The sequence below is a fragment of the Natrix helvetica genome (genome assembly GCF_964273705.1).
Source record: "Natrix helvetica genome assembly, chromosome: 1".
NCBI lineage: Eukaryota > Metazoa > Chordata > Lepidosauria > Squamata > Natricidae > Natrix > Natrix helvetica.
In genome coordinates this window covers 346,038,992-346,052,953 of record NC_138548.1, presented here as the reverse complement: position 1 = coordinate 346,052,953, position 13,962 = coordinate 346,038,992, and the positions used below count along the sequence as shown (strand labels likewise).

Genomic DNA, 13,962 nt, shown 5'->3' with positions numbered 1-13,962 from the left:
AGAAACCATCGCGCGCTGTGGTCTCAGGTGGGGAAGAGGGGGCTCTGGGTCACCTGACGGGGGTGGGGAAGCTCCCCTCGCGGTCCTCGGAAAGGAGCTGCTGCCTGGCGGGGTGGGGGGATTTCCCCGCGTTTTTAACTCTGAGCTCCACTATGCGGCCGCGCCTTTTTATGGGCAGGTCGGAACGTGGGAAAGCCGATTCAGTTTTACAAAGTTCCCTCACCGGGCAATTCTTTTCCTGCTGGCTGCGTTAACCACTATGCGAGCTGCTCCAGAAGATCTGGAGCAAAAAAGGGGCTGGCCGTAGGACAATTGGTCGAAAAGGAGATGCGGGTTTCCTTGTTAAGCCGAAAATAGACTGCAAGATTTAGAGGCCTAACAAGACTGAACGGGCTGCCTGGACGGGTAAGGTGGGGTTCGCGGATCTGTATTTCGCGGCGGACTCGCATGGGGCCTTTTGAGGCTAAGTGCAGGGGTGTGCAAACTTGGGAACTTTAAGACTTGTGGACTTCTGGGAGTTGAAGTCCAAGTTTGGACACCCCTGGGCTAGTGCAAAAGCGTGCCCGTCCTTTAGCGTGAGGATTAATCGCTATAACTTTTTTTTCCAGCTAGAACTTAGAGGTGGACAAATTAGAGTTCATGTAAGGATCCTCCGGGTTTGGGAGTTTATTGTGCAAGCTTGGATTTAGAAATTGGAAAATAGAAAAAATTCCCTCCGAGGGAGAGGTAATTAAAAAAAATAGATTGTGCAGCAAGCAATAGATTAACGTTGGCAATTAAAGAGAAGGAAGAATCAGAGTATTATAAGATATGGGGATGTTTTTAATCACTGGATAGAAAATATAGACAAAAAGAAACAGATAATTGAATAATTTGGAAAAGAAGGCAGACTTGTAGGGGAGGAATTGAATTAAAAGGCAATTGAAAGGTAAAGGTAAGATAAAAATAGATGTAACTGTTAAATATGACAAAAAGATTGTACCCGGATGACACACTGTAAGATTAATGATGTAAGAGTGGTTATGGAATTTTTTTTTTAACTTTTTTTTAAAAAAAGGATGTGATGAGAGGTTCTATTTAGAGTCCATTTCTTTCTGGAGCCTGGAGAAAAGCAGAAGGATTTGGCTGCTGTTTCCAAAGGAGGCTGCATTTATTTTAAAAGCAACAAGGTATATTTTATTTATTTATTTGTCAACATGTACAAGGTAACAGGTATTAGTATAGACATAGACATTTTCGCATTAGATTAGAACAAATAGAGGGATATAAATCAGTATAACATGACCATGAACACATAAAATGAGTAGATATCAATGGGGACAGTAGGACAGAGACGGCAGGTCAGCTGGTGCACTTGTGCACACCCCTATAGGGACTTCTTAGAAAACGTGTGAGGTCCAGGGTTTAAGGTTAAAGATATGGGGGTTTGAGGAACTAAAAAGGAATCAGGTATGTTCCAGCCATTGACCACTCTATTGCTGAAGTTGTAATTTCTGCAATTGAGTTTGGAGCGGTTTACTTTGAGTTTGCATCTATTGTTTGCGGTATGTGTTAAGTCCTCGGGCTTACGACCTGGGCTGAGTTGAACTCGCTCGGGCTGCACTGATTGGTTCCAGCGCGCCTGGAGACAGGCGCGTTGAGCGTAGCCCTTGGATTGGCCCTCGGTGGTTCTACAAATGGCTGTCAGACAGCCCTTGTTGTTTGTTCGTAGTTTTACATAGCTTGTTAATAAAGGTTTGACTGCAACTGGGCGTCTGGCGTTATCTTGGTTTGCGGACCAAGCATTGTTGCAATTGAAGTTGAAGTAGTTGTTTACAGGTAGGACGTTATAGCAGATAAGTTTGTGTTCTGTGCTTAGGTTGGAACATAGTTTCGGTGGTTTCGGAACTGGAGAAAGTATTTTTCACCTTTGTTCTGTTGTTGTTAGTTGTGAAGTCGTGTCCAACCCATTGCGACCCCATGGACAACATTATTCCATGTCTTCCTGTCTTCTACCATCCTCTGGAGTCCATTTAAGCTCACCCCTACTGCTTCAGTGACTCCATCTATCCACCTCATTCTCTGTTGTCCCATTCTTCTTTTGCCCTCACTCTTTCGCAGCATTAGGCTCTTCTCCAGTGAGTCCTTCCTTCTTATTAGGTGGCCAAAGTATTTGAGTTTCTCGCCCTCTAAAGAGCAGTCAGGGTTGATCTCCTCTAGGACCGACCGGTTTGATTGTCTTGTAGTCCAAGGGACTCGCAGGAGTCTTCTCCAGCACCATAGTTCAAAGGCCTCCATTCTTTGGTGCTTGGCCTGAATTATGGTCCAACCTTCACAGCCGTACATTGCAACTGGGAAAACCATCGTCTTGACGTACTAAAAAGCAGAGACATCGCCCTGCACTTTTGTTGGCAGGGCGATGTCTCTGCTTTTTAGTATGCTGTCTAGATTTGCCATTTATTCTAAGTTTTCCTTTTGTCAGTGTAAAGTGTTGTAGCACTGATCCTTCAGGTCAAAGTAGGCATATGGGAGCCTTTGATTTTCCAATTTAGCTCTAGCCTGGGAGTTCAGTTTCTGCCTCTAATGGGGTCAGGTCAGCCCTTTCAGGGATCGCTTTGCTCAGGTTTTATGAATGTATTCAAATTAGAGATTTAATATATTTTTTTATTTTAATATTTTTAATATTTTTTATTGTTTTTAAAATATTTTAAACCATCAGTCACAGATGCAATCTTCACACACAAATGAAAAATTGAATGTTCATTTCATAATTACATTATGTTCCTTTTAAAAAACTCATTCCAGTTAAATCATGCAGTTTTCAATATTCCTACATCAGACCTGTTAAAGTGGCAACCCGCGGGCCGGATGCATCATGCGCAGCCCATGCCCACTCCGGCTCCACAAAGGCAAAAAAACATTGCGATACGCCACTTGATATGGTTAAGTTTGACGCCTGTGTCCTACATGATTTATTTTCAGCATGGGGGGGGGGGGCTAACTTAAAGCATTCCTTGATTCCATATTTCATCATATTTTCATAAACATCTCCAAAATCTTCCGATCATTCCATTTCTTCTGTTCCGTGCTGGATTATTATTTTTATATTTATTTTCATTCATTCTTTTAATACTGTTTAATTCTTCTTATCCTTCTAAAACAATTTATTTCCACCACAATCTCAAGTGTTTCTCTGCTTTTTTTTAGTTTTAATTGTCCGTTGCTTTCTTTTACCATGTTTCTGCAACTTTTCTTCCTATATACATTATGCAACCTCTCTCTCTCTCTCTCATCCTAATTTCTTGAATCATTCTTAAATGCTTTTTCTGATACATCGCCTTTTCATACTTTCTAAAAAATAATGTGATAAGTATATATATATATATGTGTTTATGATTATCTAGAGCTCTTAGGATTAGATTGCATATATGTTCGATATATACCCTTCATTATGACTCCAAAGTTTTTCTCATTTACTAAGAGTTTCAGATAAAATATACTGTATATCTGAAAATGTCTTAAACAAGTGAATATTTTAAAATCTGTTTAAATATCCAATTACAGCCACTCAAATCCATTGACATGGTTAATTATCTTTAGAGTTAATTAGATAGAGTTTAGAAACAAAGAGTGCTAATTAAATAAATCCTTTAATGTTTCATTCTGAAGTTCAAGCCACAAAGATTTTGCTCACACCATATGATTATCCTGTTTATCTTAAGGATTGCTCAATTAAATTAATTTGTCTAAATTTGCAGGATATATCATACCAGAATAATAGACTTGGGAGAGACCTTGAAGGTCTTCTAGCTCAAGCAGGATACCCTATACCAGTGGTGGGCAACCTTTTTTTTCAACTGAGCCAAATCTCGCCAAAACCACGATTGAAATTTATTTGGAGAGCCGCATTTTTAAAACCGAAAATACATAGGATAGTACACTGTTTTTAGTTTCAATAAGTTTTTATTGAGAATATTCTGCATGCAAGTATCCACATAGGTCGGGAGGATACAAATAACACAACTAATAAAACAAAAACTTTAGAACTGTGATGGCGAACCTATGGCACGCGTGCCGGAAGTGGCACGCAGAGCCATTTCTCCTGGCACACGGAGCCATCACCAGGGTTGCTCTTCCGGGTTCGGGCGCAGCATCCAGCTGGTCTTTACATGCATTGGCGTGCCAGAAAACAGAAGAGGAGCCGCCCGGTGCGCATGCGCACGCCAGGAAAATGACCTTGTTTTCAGTGTGCACATGCGCACGCAAAAAACACCAACAGGAAGAGCAAGGGCCGCGCGTGCCAAAAGACGTGGAGAGGGGATCCCGGCCGTCGCTTAGTAGAGCAGAGCTGTGGTCGGGGTTTCCCTCCCTCCCTGCCCGAGTGGGCTTCTTGCGTGGCCCTCGCCCTCCAGCCCATGGCTCATCTGCAGTCCGAAGGGCTTGGCTGGCTCGGGCACTTCAGAAAAGCAGCGGCAGCGGCAGCCACAAGGGGAAGGGCAGGAGCGGCCAACCGGTCCCTGCAGCCACTCCCACACCAGCCAGAAGCGGCACTGTGATAGCCGCCATGGCTTCCCTCCCTCCCACCTAAGTGGGCTTCTTGCACGGCTCCAGGCTGCGCCTCTGATGAGGATCCGCGGTCCGGAGTGCTGCCGCTTCCAGCGGGATATATACGGGCAAGAACAGGTGACCGCCACCCCTTACTCCCTTCCCCAACAGCGGCTGTTGCACTTTTGCTTCCACCCGGGATGCTGGCGGAGGAGCTGCTGGTGGGGAGGCGAGCTAACCGCAAAAAGACGCCGCCAAGGGCCTGGAAGAATATATCCCGCTGGAAGCAGCAGCTCTCCAGACCGCGGATCCTCATCAGAGCCGCAGGCTGGAGCCGTGCAAGAAGTCCACTTGGGTGGGGAGGGAGGGAAGCCCTTGGCCGCCCATCCTCGCTACCGCCACCCCTTCAGCCCTGGTACTGGGACGCCTTGGCAGCGCTCGCCTCGCGCGGCAGCAAAGTGTGTGTGTGCGTGTGTGTGTGTAATGGGGGTCTGGCTGGGACCGATCAGCTGAGAGGCTGGCGAAGAAGCGGCGCTTGGAGGAAGAAGGCAGAGATGCTGGCTGGCATTCGCTTCCCTTACTTTTCGCCGCCGCTGCCCCGGCAGGAAGGAGCATTACCACCCCTCCCTGCTGGTTGCAGCCCAGGCCCTGCCTGCCCTGCTTAGCTGAAAGTGGCGAGGGAGCAAGCCATGATGAGCAGGAAGGGAAATGAGCGCCGGCCACACACACACACCACTTGTTGCCGTGCAAAGTGAGCGGTGCTGGGGAGAAATCAGGGGGAGAGGGGGGAGAAGACCATCCCTAGCAGAATATTGTTTTCTTCTCCCCCTCCCAGATTTCTCCCCAGCAGCGCTGGTCTCGCGTGGCAACAAGCAGTGTGTGTGTGTCTGTGTGTGTAACAGGGGCTGGATGGGATCGATCACCTGAGAGGCTGGCAAAGAAGTCTTCCCCACTGCCGCGAAAAGGCAGAGGTATAGTGGCCAGCGCTCATTTCCCTTCCTGCTCATCGCGGCTTGCTCCCTCGCCACTTTCAGCTAAGCAGGGCAGGCGGGGCCTGGGCTGCAACCAGCAGGGGGTGGTGGTGGTAATGCTCTGTCCTGCCGGGGCGGCGGCAGCAAAAAGTAAGGGAAGCGAATGCCAGCCAGCATCTCTGCCTTTTTCCTCCGAGCGCCGCTTCTTTGCCAGCCTCTCAGCTGATCAGTCCCAGCCAGACCCCCATTACACACACGCACACGCACACTTTGCTGCCGCGTGAGGCGAGCGCTGCCAGGGAGAGATCAGGGGGAGGCGAGGAGGGGAGAAGGCATCCCTAGCAGAAGTTTGTGTTCTTCTCCCCCTCCTGCTGATTTCTCCCCGGCAGCGCTAGTCTGGCGCCGGGGCAAGCAAGGCAGCTCTCAAAGAGAATGAAAAGGGTGCAGCGCTCTTCCAACAGCCGAGGAAGAAAGAGGAGCCAGGCTTCAGGAAAGCCCCCATGGAAAGGACAATAAACGGCCCCAGAGAATCTGTTTCTGCTTCCAGAGGACATCTAGAAGGGCGGGGGAGGCCATTTTTTCCTTCCCCAGGCTTCAGGAAAGCCTCCGGAGCATGGGGGAGGGGGTGCATGCACTGTGTGTGTGTGTGTGTGTGTGTGTGTGTGTCACGTGCGCATGCGCAGTTGGGTGGAGAATTGAGTGGGCACGCGGGGGGGTGCAGTAGCGAGCGTGCACGCAATTCTGGCACGCCGTAGAAAAAAGGTTCGCCATCACTGCTTTAGAACGATATTATTTATCGATAACGTTAAATTCCGTAAAATTTGCCTTACAATGTAGAGAAAATTACATCCTGACAATGACTGACAAAGTCACAACCACTAATGTGAACATTGGCCTTGCATTTCCTTGGATAGTTTGAGTAAGTCAGGTTTGTATGTTGTTGTTTTTAATTTCATCTCTCTCTCCCACTTTCTTTCTTTTTTTCTTTTTCTTTCTCTCTCTCTCTCTGGCTCTTTGTCTCTCTCTCCCTCCCTCCATCTCTGTCTCCCTCTGTCATTTTCTCTGGGTGTCTGTCTGTCTGTCTCTCTCTCTGTATCTCTGTCTCTCTCTCCTCCTTCCCCCATCTCTGTCACTCTGTGTGTGTGTGTGTGTCTGTCTGTCTCTCACTCACTCTGTGTGTGTGTGTGTGTCTGTCTCTGTCTCTCCCTCTGTCTCTCTCCCCTCCCTCTCTCTCTGTCACTTTGTGTATGTGGGTGTGTCTGTCTCTCACTCATTCACTTAATCACTCATTCTGTGTGTGTCTCTCTCTCTGTCTGTCTATCTTTCTCTCCCTCCCTCCCCCTCTGTCTCTCTGTGTGTGTGTGTGTGTGTGTGTGTGTCTGTCTGTCTGTCTCTCTCTGATTCCCTCCCTCACTCCCTCTCTCTGTTCCTCTCTCTGTCTGTCTGTCTCATTCACACACACACACACACACACACACACACACACACACACTGTGGTCACCTTGTTGAGTGTTCCAATCACATTTGAAACACTCAACAACTTGCAGGCCAGTTGTTGAGTGTTTCAAATGTGATTGGAACACTCAACAAGGTGACCACAGTGTGTGTGTGTGTGTGAGTGAGACAGACAGACAGAGAGAGGAACAGAGAGAGGGAGTGAGAGAGGGAATCAGAGAGAGACTGACAGAGACGAACCAGAGACGTACTTTTAACTACCTGGCAGTGGCGTTTTGCCTTGGGGGGCTCCTCAGAACATCCCAAGACTTCGGAGGGAAGTTTACAGCCCTCCCTCGGAACGCTTCGGAGGGAAGCTTCTGCAAAAGCCCGGGTGATTGACAACAAGTCTCCCAGGCTGTAATTTTCCGAGCTGTGCGCACGCGCCTGTTTTCCATGGCGTGGAGCAGCGGCAAGATTCTGCGCGGCGAGCGATGATTCCAGGGGCCATCGGGGAAGATGAAGAACGCGAGGGGGGACCCTGCCCCCCCACTGATGGCCCCCGGAATCATCGCTCGCCGCCCAGAATCTCGCCGCTGCTCCACGCCGTGGAAAACAGGCGCGCGCGTACAGCTCGGCAAATTACAGCCTGGGAGACTTGTTACTCGCCGGGGTTTTGCAGAAGCTTCCCTCCGAAGCCCGAGAGGAGGGAGGGAAGCGGGCGCCCAGCACACAGAAGAGCCGCATTAAAATGTTTAAAGAGCTGCATTTGGCTCGCGAGCTGCGGCTTGCCGACCACTGCCCTATACCATTTCAGACAACCCTAAATTAACTACACAGGATATGTCAGTGATGGCGAAACTTTTTTGGCTCGCGTGCCACAAGTTGGGGGAGCGCAGGGGGGTCGAGTGCGGGCGTGCCGCACCCATAATGCAACGTGCGACCCCCCAGTGCGCATGCGCGCAAAACGTGCGACACCCCCCCATTTTTACATGTTTTTTTTTGCCCTCCCCAGGCTCCAGGGGCTTTATAGGAGCCTAGGGAAGGCGAAAAGAGCCTCCCCCGACCCCCCGGAGGCCCTCCGGAGGCTTCAGGGACTGTCCAGAGGCTACCCTGAAGCCTTCGGAGCGCTTAAAACCACCCTCCGAGCAAACCGGAAGTGACTTCCGGGTTGCTCGGAGGGTCGTTTTAAGTACTCCGAAGGCATCAGGGAAGCCTTGGACGGTCCCTGAAGCCTTCGGAGCGCTTAAAACCACCCTCCGAGCAAACCGGAAGTGACTGTCCCTTCCAACTCTGCTATTGTATTGTATTGTAACTGTTCAAACTTTGTTGCCAGAACTGTAGTTAATTGTGAGCCATATGATTTGTGTTTTTTGTTTTACTTCCAGTTAAAAAACCAGAAACATGTCCACTTTGTCCTGCCCTTGCAAGCCAAGGTGTTGCCTGCCCAGATTCCTGGATTGGATATAGAAGAAAATGTTTCTTTATATCAACAGAAGAAAAGAATTGGTCTCTCAGTTTAAACACTTGTTCTTCGTTTAATTCCTCCTTGGCTGTGATGGATAGTCAGAAAGAATTGGTAAGGAATAATTAGACTTCATGATTAATTCCATAATTGTCCCAAGTTTCACCAATGTAAAAAGCAGTCATATTGTATTTGTTATATTTATTATCTACCGTATTATTTTGGAGTATAAGATGCTCCAAAGTATAGGACGCACCTAGCTTTTGGGGAAGAAAACAAGGGGGGGGGGAAATCTGCCTCTGCCTACCAGCAATTTCCATCCTTACAACAAACAGCAAACAGTACATATACTATACACTGTTTGTGGTGTTACATTTCAGACTATACTTGTACAGATGCTGTTAAAATTGATGCGGCTTTCTGAAAGTATAGTTATTCTCTGCTATTTAAAAAAAGATACAATAGCACTGGCCTCTTCAGATCAAGTATTTATTTTTAAAAGCTTCTTCATTTTGTTAAGTTGTCTAGAACAATAATAAAGCAGTCTTTAAAAAATATCTAATAATTTGAACATTCTATAGGCATTTATAGTTATTGACTACCTCCTTACAGCAAACAGCAAACAGCCTGATTAACACAAGGGAAAAAAATCTGCCTCTGCCTCCCAGCAATTTGCCAGCAAACAGCAAGTTTCACTTTCAATTTCAGCAGGGGCCTCCTGATCATCAGCTGTTTCAGGCTGCAGGGATTTCCATAACGTATTGCAGCCTCCGCAAGCCCCATTGTGGGGGGGAGGGATCGCGCACGCATGTGCGCTGGGAGTCACAGATGCATAGAATCATGGGTGTGGGCACACCCGCGAACAACCCACCTGCGCTCTCCCCGCTTTTGGCACGCGATGGGAAAAAGGTTAGCGATCACTGAGATAAGGCTTTATGAATTTATTGGGAGGTCATATTTATGCCATTTGTGACTGTTCAGAAAACCTCCAGGCTAGGCGCTTGGTTGACCCCTTCCTTGAGCCTAGGTAGTAGCTCTCCAAGATTGATCCAGTGAATCCTAGAGGTCGAGCAGGGTGAAATACTACCATTTGGACCGATTCGCCCAAACTGGTAGTAAAAAATTCTATTGGTTCGGACGAACTAGTATTTCTGACGATCAGCTGCGACGTGCGAATTATATTAGCTAGAATCATTAGATTTCCTGCTTCCTAGCTAATCTAAATCACGTGGCACAGTGGATTCCCATCCCCCCTCGCTATTCTACTTACCTTTGCAGACTCGGAAGGCTTCAAAGGGTTCCTTTATTAGCACTGCGTGGGGGCACCTCAGGCGCGATTGCACGCAAAGTGCGCACTTGGTAGCAGACTCACCAAACCAGTAGCAGACTTCAGAGGATTACACTGCTGAGATACAGTGTTGCCTGAAATTCTCTATGCTCTAAAGTTGGGAATCTTCTTGGAAGGATCATTCCTCCAATACTAATTTCTGCCCCCAGTCACGATTGCCATGCCGACAGTAACTCCTTGTCTCCCCCCCCCTCCCCCCAGATTTCCAGGCTTCTGTGCATATCTAAATGGAAAAGGGGCCAGCAGTACCATATGCTCCATGGAGAAACGTTTTCTCTGCAGCAAGCCAGAAAATTGTAGGAAGCCTGGATGACCCAACCTCATGAAAAAAAGAAGAAGCATTTGTCTTCACAAGAATTTATCCTGGAAGCACAAGTGAATGTAGACTCTTTTGCCATACCTGCATTTGGTATGTTGGAAGAAATGTCCTTCTGGGTTCGGCTCCAAGTGGGGAAAAAGACACTGGAGACATGGAGGCTGCTTGGAAAGATAGTTTTAATGGTGGACAGGACCACATGGCTTGAGTCCTGAACAGACTGGTTGCCAGACTCCCATGGGCCTGGGCAAGGGCAACCCTCTAGGGTGAGTTTTGAATCCAGGTTTGGTTGAGTTCTCAGATGCCATGTGGTCAGTTGAGTAAAAGGCAATATTATCCTGCCTTAATCCCATCACTCAATGTAGTTTTGGGTTTAAAATGAAGGGTTTTTTTCTCCCTTTATACATAATATTTAAATATTTTTTTAATATTTAGTATTTTTAGTATATTTAGTGTTAGTAAAATATCAAAACTAGAAAAAGTATTTTTCCATTTAGGGTTAAAAAAATTGAAAGAATATAGAGGATTCTCTTAATATGAATTATGGTAAAGATTAATGAGTTAACAGAAGCATATACCATGTTTTTCCAAAAAGAAGGCCAGGTCATATTTTCTTTTGACTCCTGAAAAAACAGCTAGGCCTTCTTTTTGGAGGGTTCTAATTATTGACTCACCTCGCGGCGGTGGCAACAACAGCCCCCGCCCAGCAGGAGCCCTGTGCTGGCCCATTTCTTCTGCTGCCGCATACCCGCCAATCGCATGCATTGCCCCGGCCTCCGTTTCGCCTTCAGATGCCTTCAGGTTCGGTGGATGCAGTACTTTTTTGAGTTAAAGTACATCCTGGTTTGTCTATATTATGATTAGATATTGAGTCAATCTGATTTAAGATAAAAAATGCCCTCAATGAATATTAAATATTTATTTATTTAATATAGTATTCTTGTTAAATAGGAATGGGAAAGCTTATAAATTAAATCAATTTGATTTATAAAAATATGCCCTCAACGAATATTAAATATTTGTTTATTTAATAAACAAATTGTAGACCTGCTATGTAAAGAGGAAGAGAATTCTGTATGTTTAATGTTAAATTAATTTGATACCTGGGTCATTTTCCTCCTTTTTTTTGTACAGCAATCTTTGTTGTTGTTGTTAGTGCTGGATGCATACGAAGTAGATGGAGATGTTTTCTCTCGCATTGCATGCATTAAACTTTTGTAGATTTGTGTAAACCATGTTGTCAAGCAATTTTATGTTTTCTGGTGTTTGTCAACAGATGTTTGGCTTCTGTCACATTGATGTTATCTGAGTTCACTATTAAATTCAAATGTCAGGACAGTTTGCAGCTTTCCTGGCAAGATTTTGAAAGTGATTTGCCCTTGCCTTCTTTTTCCTCCTCTTCTTCCAGGGCTGAGGGGAGAGGGATTGGCCCAAGGCCACCCAGCTGGCCTGAATCCCCATTTCCATCCAGGTATCTCAACTACCAAACTGCCTCTCCGAGAAGGTTAATACAGAGTTTAAATGGCCATCTGTCTGGGATGCTTTCATTTGACTTTCTAAAGGAACCTCAAGTTTGCCAGTTCTTAGATTGTGTGTGTGTTAATGTTTATTTATTTTATTTTGTCAAACATGTATAACAGATATAAGTATAAACGTGATTATAAATAAAGGAAATGGATACAAATAAGTGGGGCCAATAGGACAGGGATGGTAGGCATGCTGGTGCGCTTATGCACACCCCCTTTAAGGACCTCTTAGGAATGGGGTGAGGTCCACGATAGAAAGTTTGAGGTTGAAGTTATGGAGAGGGGGGGGGATTGGGGATGAAACCAGAGTCAGATAGTGCATTCCAGGTGTTGATCACCCCACAGAAGGTATTGCCAACAAATAGATTTTGCCTTTGCTTCCCCCCACCCCCACTTCAACAAGGCTATGACTTATTTGGGGGGGGGGACTCGGGGAGCATTATCCAGCCTATAACTAGGGGGTTGGGGGGCTGCAGACAAATTGGCTTTAAATTGCTCCAAGTGGGGTCAGATGTACTCGCGGAGAAGACACGAATAAAGGGAGAGCGCTCCGGGGCAGCTGCCAAACTTAAGACGGGTGGCCTAGGCGGGAGCTGAAATTTGGGAAGAGTAACGAGAGATTGCCAAACCGAAAGTAACATAAGGTGGGGATGTTCGCGTTGATTGGACGTTATGAAAAGGATTGTGGAAAAGATCCGCGATCCTGGAAGGGTAAGTGAGTGGGAAGTATGATTCACAACGCTGCAAAAGGCGGGGTAAGGAAAGAAACTCTCGGGCGCTTGACTCACAGGTGGGGAAGGGGGGGCTCTACTCTGGGTCTGATGGGGGGGGAGGGCCTCCCCTCGCGGTCCTCGGGGAGCCAGCTCCGTTCTCGGCACCGGAGGCAGCTGCTCCCTGGGGTGGGTGGGGATTTCCCCGCATTTTTAACGCTGCGCTCCACTATGCGGCCAAGCCTTTTTATGGGCAAGTCGAAACAAGGGAGAGGCGAAAAAGTTACAAAGTCCCTCGCAGAGCGATTCTTTTCCTGCCAGCCGCATTAATTACTGTTTGCGATCTGCGGCATAGCTACAATAATATATATATATATATATATATATATTAAAGGGGAGGGGGCTAGCCGTAGCGCAATTGGTCGGAAAGGAGGGGTGGATTACTTTTTTAGGCCGAAGAGCTGCAAGGTTTGGAGGCCTAACAAAGACCGGAAGGGCTGTTGACCACCAGCGGGTTGCACTTTTGAGGCTTGTGCAAAAGCCTGCCCGTCCTTTACCGTCAGGGCTTCCCCCCCCCCCCGCGTTTTCCCCCCAGCAATAACTTCGAGGTGGAGAAATTAAGAGTTCATGTAGGGGTTCTCTGGGTTGCGGGGCTTTATTTTTGCAAGCAGGGGGCGCCGGATATGTGTAATGCAATGATTAGTAGGACTAGTTTAGTACATTTTCTCTACTGTTCGTGCTGTATGAAGCACACAGGCTTTTTGCAACTTGGCCCATGAAGGAAAAATCGTTTTCCTTAAAGCACTTTCGTAGTAATGTTGAACAAGGCAGTTAAAAAGAGAAGTAATACAAAGTTTAAAAAAAACAGTAAAAAGAGGAATTAGAATGTGCAAGGAAGGACATGTTTAAAGAAATGACTTCAGCTTTATAAACTATAGTTTTAATAACGTATCACTTTCTCTACTGTTTCAGTGGACAATCTCATATCTCACCTCATTTCTGAAAGCAAATCCTTACAGCAACGTTGGTCAGTCCTGGTCAGCAGAAGTATGAATTATGCATCGTTTTAACCTTACTCAAGGCTTTGTAGTCCCAATTTAAAGATTCACCGTGGTGTATAAACTCTTTAATATATTTCCATTTAAATATTGTTCCATTTGAGTCTTCAGAGGGTTATAGAGTATAGATCAGTGGTTCCCAAGGTGGGTGGTGTGATGACTTAGGGGGCCGCTAAGAGGTAAGGGGGGCGTTAAGGCAAGGGAGGTGGCTTCGTTTAAGGCTTAAACGAAGCCATTTCCCGCCTCGCCTGAGCCCCCCCCCCCCCGAGCGGGGGGGACGACGACGGACAGCTCTACGCGCGGAGACGACGGGAGAGGCTTTTTTTCCCGCCCGCGCGCGCCCACCGAGGGGCTTAAAGGAGCCCGCTTTTGTTTTTGCTTGGGAGGGGGACTGCTGAGGAACGGGACTAGAAAGCGTATCTACCCGCCTGGACGCTGGGCGCCGGAAATTCGCTCTACTTGCTGGCTGACCGACAGGCCAGCCGTGGGGGGGGGGCAGCGGGGCTTGCGGCGGCGTTGGCGCTCAGACTGTGGCTTTCCCGCCGCCGCTGTTCTACTCTAGGCTTTGCGAGGGGAGGGAAAGGGGCGGGGATAAATTGCAGGCTTTCAA

At 47.0% G+C, this 13,962-nt stretch overlaps 1 long non-coding RNA gene across 3 annotated transcripts; it reads left to right on the top strand.

The window, feature by feature from the left end:
• Nucleotides 1-10,061, top strand: LOC309396519. Of its 3 annotated transcripts, none has more exons than XR_014176123.1 (4): nucleotides 1-27; nucleotides 1,058-1,169; nucleotides 8,318-8,508; nucleotides 9,944-10,061. It is a non-coding gene; the product is annotated as an uncharacterized lncRNA (long non-coding RNA). The 3 variants fall into 3 exon arrangements; XR_014176124.1 differs by lacking the exon at nucleotides 1-27 and adding an exon at nucleotides 57-405; XR_014176125.1 differs by lacking the exons at nucleotides 1-27; nucleotides 9,944-10,061 and adding exons at nucleotides 57-405; nucleotides 9,007-9,172.
• Nucleotides 10,062-13,962: the final 3,901 nt, after the last annotated feature.